The following is a 6,500-nucleotide window of genomic DNA, read 5'->3' on the forward strand; positions in this document are numbered from 1 at the left end:
AGACTAGAACAGTGGCTTTGCCTCAATTTCTTTCCTCGCGGTTCCCCCAGATCTACGACCCCGCGACTCTTACCTGAGTAAAAGCGAGCTCTGGCGTTGTGTCCTCGCTGGCTCTCTACTGAGCCAGGACTGTTGTAAAAGCAAAGGAGGCAGAGATTGGAGGGGAACACTCAGACCCCGGAGGAGACTCCGTCTCCTTTCACTTCAGTTTCTTCATCCAACTCAGAGCCTCCCCAAAGTACTTTACCTAAGTACCGCTACCCACGGCCACCCGCAGAGAAAAGGTCCTGTTTCCCACCCACTGTGCACTCCCTGCTAGTTTTGGTCCTCTTGGTAATGGGGAAAGAAGCCCTCCTGATTGATCACATCTGAAGGTTAATAACACGCACGAGCGCGGCTTCACACAAACGGAAACCCGAGCACAGAGGTGGCCCCAGGGGGCGGGGTGGGGGTGGGCAGCGGACCATCCCTCCCTACTCTGCCCACTCTCCTCACCACCCCCCCTACGATTTTGCGCTTTTTAAGGATTCTCCCTTTGCATTATTTAAGCATATTTAATGAATTGCCGCGTTCGGAAAAGCACCTCACAATAAGAAGGCGTTCGCCGAAAATTTTCCACCAGGGGGCGCCAGGCGCCCAGAGACCGCGAGGCCCTGTGCGGGCGGGGTCTTTCCTCCCCGCGGGAGCTAACTAACCCCTGGAAGGGCTGTCTGGGCTCTATTACTCTCCCGCCTCTTCAAGCCATCCTTCAGCCAGCCTCGTCGCTAATATATGTTCTCCTCCTTCGTCTACCTCAGTGTCTTTTCCTTTAGGGCAAAAAAAAAAAAAAAAAAGTTGATCTTTGTGTGTGGCTGGGTGATACCGTGTAACCAGTGATTCCTTTACTCGTTTCACAGTGATTTTTTCCCCCTGTTACTGTGCAGTAGGCAGGGGTTATTTATGGACACGTCTGCGGCCTTGCTGGTCCAACCGAAGCCCGTACCTTCTCTCTGAACGACAGAAAATCTTACTAATAACCGAAAATTCCCTAATAAGATCGAAGATTCCGCCCTGAGAAGATACAGTCCCATTAGTAAGAGGGATAGCGCTCTGAGGTTTGAAATAACCGCGTTGCCCTTGATACTGAAGAAAATACTGCTGTCCTCTCTCTACCTCACAATAAAAGCTCGGGCACTTTTTAAGGACCCAAAAGCATCCTGAACGGCGGCGGGAGGGCAGTCACCGCAACTCTGGGCGCAGGAGCTCCAGGCTGGGCAAGGTGGGCGTGCCCACTCAGCGAAGGAAAGGTCCCTTCAAAACCTTGCACCGCTATGCTTGAAATGTGCGGTTGACTCCGAAATGAGGCTCGGAATTCCACCCACGCCCCCTCCTCAGACCTCCCTAAATGAGATGGTTGCACCAATCAGAGAGCCCAGTGCCCGTGCTAAATCATGGAAGACGCAAGGAGCAAGGAGACTGGCGGGAGGAGGCAACAAATCCCGATGCCCCTCAGGGGCCGTTGTCCCAGAAAGATGCCTGCTCGCCCTGGCTCCTCAACCCTCTCCCAAGACCCGAGATTCCCCTGAAAGGAAGATTCATTTACTTTCACCTGTGGCTTGAGACTGAGAAATTTCCGGCCACTCCCTCTTCTGACCCCAGTGTCCAAAACGTTCACCCCTAACGTTTTAGCCAAGAAAATGATCCCGTTGGCAAAAAAAATCTACAAAAAGCAGGTATCACAAATTAAAGTTGAGTCCGTCCAACTGCGAGGACATCCCTCCCTTTCTCCTTTATGGAGGGGGAGGGAATGAAGTCTCGTCCTTAATTTAAAAATGTTTAACTAAATATTAAAAAATTAGGTAATTAAACGAATATTTATTAATCACTTACTATGCGACAGGCGCTGTTCTCAGGGAGTTTTACACTGTTCCAGCAACTTACATTATCTCTGCACTCATGGAGTTGACATTCCAGTTAGGCAGGGAAAGTAACAGACTTGGGGACTTATGGTTTTGGTTTAATTTCCAATTATCTCCCATTCCAACCTAGACTCTTGGACTCAGAGAGATGTTAAGGAGCCAAGGGCCTGGAATTACAGCCAGTGAGTTGGGAGACAGGGCGCGGCTGTTTAAGGACCACGGACAGCGCCCGCCGTTCTGTCCCTTAGGCCTCCCTTTAGTCGGCTTCAGTCACCAGCTCTCGGCCAACCGGCCCCACAGACCCTGCCCGCCTCCCCTCCCGGCTGTAACTGCGGTGTTTTCCCCTTGTTGGAGTGGGGGCTGGGCGATTAGAGTATTTCGTCCTCTCCTTCTCGGTAAGAATTTGTAGTGAGTATTGTTGTGCTTGTCTTTTGGCTCTTTAGAACATTTGGAATCCCTATTTTTGTTTGTTTTTCACTATTCTTTTTATCTTTTATTACTCCCGTGGTGGTGGGGAGGAGATGCTGTGGACAATTGGGGTGGAAAATAGATATCCTCTACAGGGACTCGAACCGGTGGTGAGGGGTGGTCCGGAAAGGAGTGGTGTCCGCCCAGCTGTTTCTTTTGCATTTGATGTAAGGTTTAGAGCTTTGAAGAAATGGGAACGCGGAGCCCAGAGGCGGAAGGAGTGGGCGAGCGCGAGCCCTCCGGTCTCTCCTGGGTGTTAGGGGTTTCCGAGCCTGCAGCCCTGGCTACTCGATCCTGTCCACCCAGGACAACCTTCCTTTAGGTCAGCGACGGCTGGGACTTGGGAACACGACCCTCCGCCCACAATGCCCTTTCCCAGGGATGTTTAAAGATATTCCAATCGGATTTGGAGCCGAGCCTTTCAGCAAAAGAAAAAAGGGAATGGGTGGGAGGAGAGTAAGGCGTGGAAGGGGCCCCAAACAGGCTGCGGGAGAGATTTTTATGCGTAAAATATGGTCCACGTCAAGGTGAGTAAATGAGAAATGTCACTTTTTTTTTTCTTTTAAACGCATTTAGCATTTTTAGCTTCCAGGAAAGGTAATTTGGAGCCACGGTGTTGGTTCATTTTCGCTGGCTCTTTAAGATCTATTTTAAGTATCTAATTTATGACCAAAAAAGAGGGGGAAAAAATGGCAGTGCTTACCGTTTAAACGTCTGTCTCCTGAGACGAGAACTGTGGGAAACGTTGTTAACCTTACACTCGGCTTTTCTTAAGTCGAGGCTAAAGCCTATTCGGTGTGTTTGAGTACTTTAAAGATAGTTCCCAAATTATTCTGGACTTTCTTTGGGGACCATCGCTAAATCGACACCCCTACTTCAACAGATCACACCATACTCACTCCTGAAAGGCAGGAAAGGGTTAAAAGGGTGGTGAGGAAGGCAGAATTTCAGCCAGAACGAGGGAAAGGACTCCGGAAATTACAATCTTTTCTCCTAATGAAGAGAGCTGAGTTCCTCAGATAATCGTCAAATGGTCCCTTCCTCCTTGGTATTCAAAAGATGAAAATATTCTAATATTAAAGAAATTAATCAAGGAGGACACAGTGATTTGTATTTGGGCAAATCTTGCGTAAATCTTAAACCCAATTCCTGCTATTCCAAACACGCAGACGAGGGACCAGCAGGTGGCGATAGATTACAATTTCTGAGAGGAAACAACAGCCCCACAAGGGAGCAGTTCTTCAAGGAAAACTGCAGGCCCGTCCCCGTTCACATTCATACCCTGCCATATTTCACAAAGCAGGGCTGTTAAAATGCTGAGAGATGCGCCGGAAGTGGGCTGAAACACCCAGGGTCTCTGTCCCTTTGGTGAAAGAGACGGGAATGTGAATATCCATTTCTTTCCCCACAGAGCTTTACCCCAAAGGTAGCCTTAGGAAAAGAACTCTTTGATAGAGGCAAGGTATTTCACTGCAAAAGTGGAGACCAAGGAAATAACAGATCTGGACTGCAATTCTGACTGAGAGCTTTTAAGATGTATCTATATTTTCTACTCTTCTTTCAACAAAAACTAAGGCAAAATCAGTCTTTTTCCAAAAGAGTGGATGCAACAAAGTTGATTTCCCACATGAGATGCTTTGGTGAAATGGTATGGAATGGGAGAGTGGCTACAATAATATTTTATCCATTTATTTCAGTGTAAAAGCTCTTACTGTTTAAAATAACAGGAAGTTAGCCTTTGTTTTTAGATGTAGGTGACTTGGACTATTGTTTATGAGAAGCCTCTGGAAGGTTCTGACTCAGTCATGGAAAATCTGAGAATTTAAATTTCTGTTTCAGATTGGGTTCCTTTCCTAATCCTGGCCAGTTACTCAGGGAAGAAAACTGGAAATTTAATGGGAGGGATTCATCTGAGCTGTTGTAGCTCAGTCCCTTTTATGTCAAGAACTTACATGTAAGAGCTCACTGGAATGTATTCACAGCCAAATTTCTCACCTGTATCATCTGCAGATCAGTACCATGGGTTTCCCCAAAGCACTTAGTCACCTGGAGCTCATTCTTTCTATCTTACCCTCAGTTCCAAGACTGAGGTCCTGTTTTCTTTGCCTTTGGGTAAGTCTGGAACCCCTCAAGCAATGCCTAAATATGTGGGTTAAATGATAATATCTTCTCACTGGGGCTATAGGCACATTATCTCAACTTCAAAGCCAGGGACAAGCCACAGACAAGCTGCTGAATAGATAATATATTCCTAAAATCTTCAGGTGGCCATCTGGAAGGCACCTAGCAACTGAGGAATGAGTGTGCAGAGTCATTTTGCACCAGTTGTTTTTCTTGTTATATCTGGATTCAGATGAGTTGAAAAGAAAATGTAGAGAAGGAAGAAATAAGTCTCAAAAAGTCAGAACCATCTACAGGACCTCAACTAGCCTACGAAGGAGCCACCAGTTACATTAGTATTTAAGCCATCGCTTTAACAGGTTGTAAAAGAGCTCAATTTAGCAAGTTTTATTTTGAGACAACTTTCTCAAAGTATTCTTTTAATTCTGTTTAGTACATGATTTTTAATATTTTTCTTCTTATTTTCTTTCATTGGTGAGTTACAAACTAAGAGAAGGAGGCTTTGGGATGCTGCTGCTGCCTGCTGATTTGTGTATTCTGCCTCACCTTTAGATGAGTTCTTCTGACGCCAATAGGAAGAAACTGAACTTGGTGCCTGTTATGATGAGGAAGAGATTTTCCTCCTAATACACTGTCCAGTGGTAGATAGGATACTGTGAAATTTATCATCTTTACAGAGTGATCATTTTCAAATAATCCTTTTTATGGAAAGGCATTTAAAATAATTTTTATTAGAGATGAAGCTAAACTTAGGACCTGAGAGCATGAAACAGAAAAAACTGCATTTCAGAGTGGACAGGAGGCAAGTTACAGTATTAATAAAGGAGGAAAGGAGCTCATGAAAGTTAACCAACTATTTGTCGGGGAGAAATAATTTTCTCTGCTCTTCAAGGTCTTCCTAGCTGGACAAAGAATCAAATTGATATGAGACAGATTAACAGGAGAAAATCAAATTTCATTTTGTACATAGGAAATCCACACAGACATGAAATTCCAAAGCTAGGCAGGCAAAATGAGGAATATATATCATCCTGAACTAAGGAGAAGAGATTAGGGGTCTGGGACCTCAAAGGGAAGGAATGTAATTCACAGGAAGATGAAAAAGAGTAAACACTGTTTAACCCAACAAATGTTTGCTGAGCCACTCAGGAACAATGGGACATAGAGGATTTGATCAAATAGACTTTGTTAGGTTCCTCCTTGTCTACCACACCTAGTTCATATTATACTGTAGTTATGTATGGTGATAGCTCTCTTCTTAGATTGGGTCCTCTATCTAAATTCTTTTTAGGCAGTTGATGGGGAGGTAAAGAGCTTTTTCTGCATCTGCTGGGGTTTTTAAAATTTATTGTTATTATTTCTTTTTAACTCAAAAGAATCTTTCTGCCAAAGTGGCCTCTTGGGGTGGCCTGCCCTTGGCCCCTATAATTAAAAATATATTTGTACAGTTATTCAGGAATAGGAGCAATAATAAGTTCTAAGAAAATAGGGACTTTGGGGGGTGCTATTGATGTTAGATTGCAATTTTTGCTACTTAAATTATCCAATTAAATGTAAGGGTGGGCGCCTGGGTGGCTCAGTTGGTTAAGCGACTGCCTTTGGCTCAGGTCATGATCCTGGAGTCCCGGGATCGAGTCCCGCATCGGGCTCCCTGCTCAGCAGGGGGTCTGCTTCTCCCTCTGCCCTCTGCCCTCTCGTGCTCTCTGTCTCTCATTCTCTCTCAAATAAATAAATAAAATCTTTAAAAAAAAATGTAAGAAAAAAAAAGAAGAAGAAGAAGGTAGCAGGAGGGGAGGAATGAAGCAGGGGAAATTGGAGGGGTGGACGAACCATGAGAGACGATGGACTCTGAAAAACAAACTGAGGGTTCTAGAGGGGAGGGGGGTGGGAGGATGGGTTGGCCTGGTGGTGGGTATTGAGGAGGGCACGTTCTGCATGGAGCACTGGGTGTTGTGCATGAACAATGAATCATGGAACACTTCATCTAGAACTAATGATGTAATGTATGGGGAT

Source organism: Leptonychotes weddellii, chromosome 3, assembly GCF_054177405.1.
Source record: "Leptonychotes weddellii isolate Sample4059 chromosome 3, ASM5417740v2, whole genome shotgun sequence".
Taxonomy (NCBI): domain Eukaryota; kingdom Metazoa; phylum Chordata; class Mammalia; order Carnivora; family Phocidae; genus Leptonychotes; species Leptonychotes weddellii.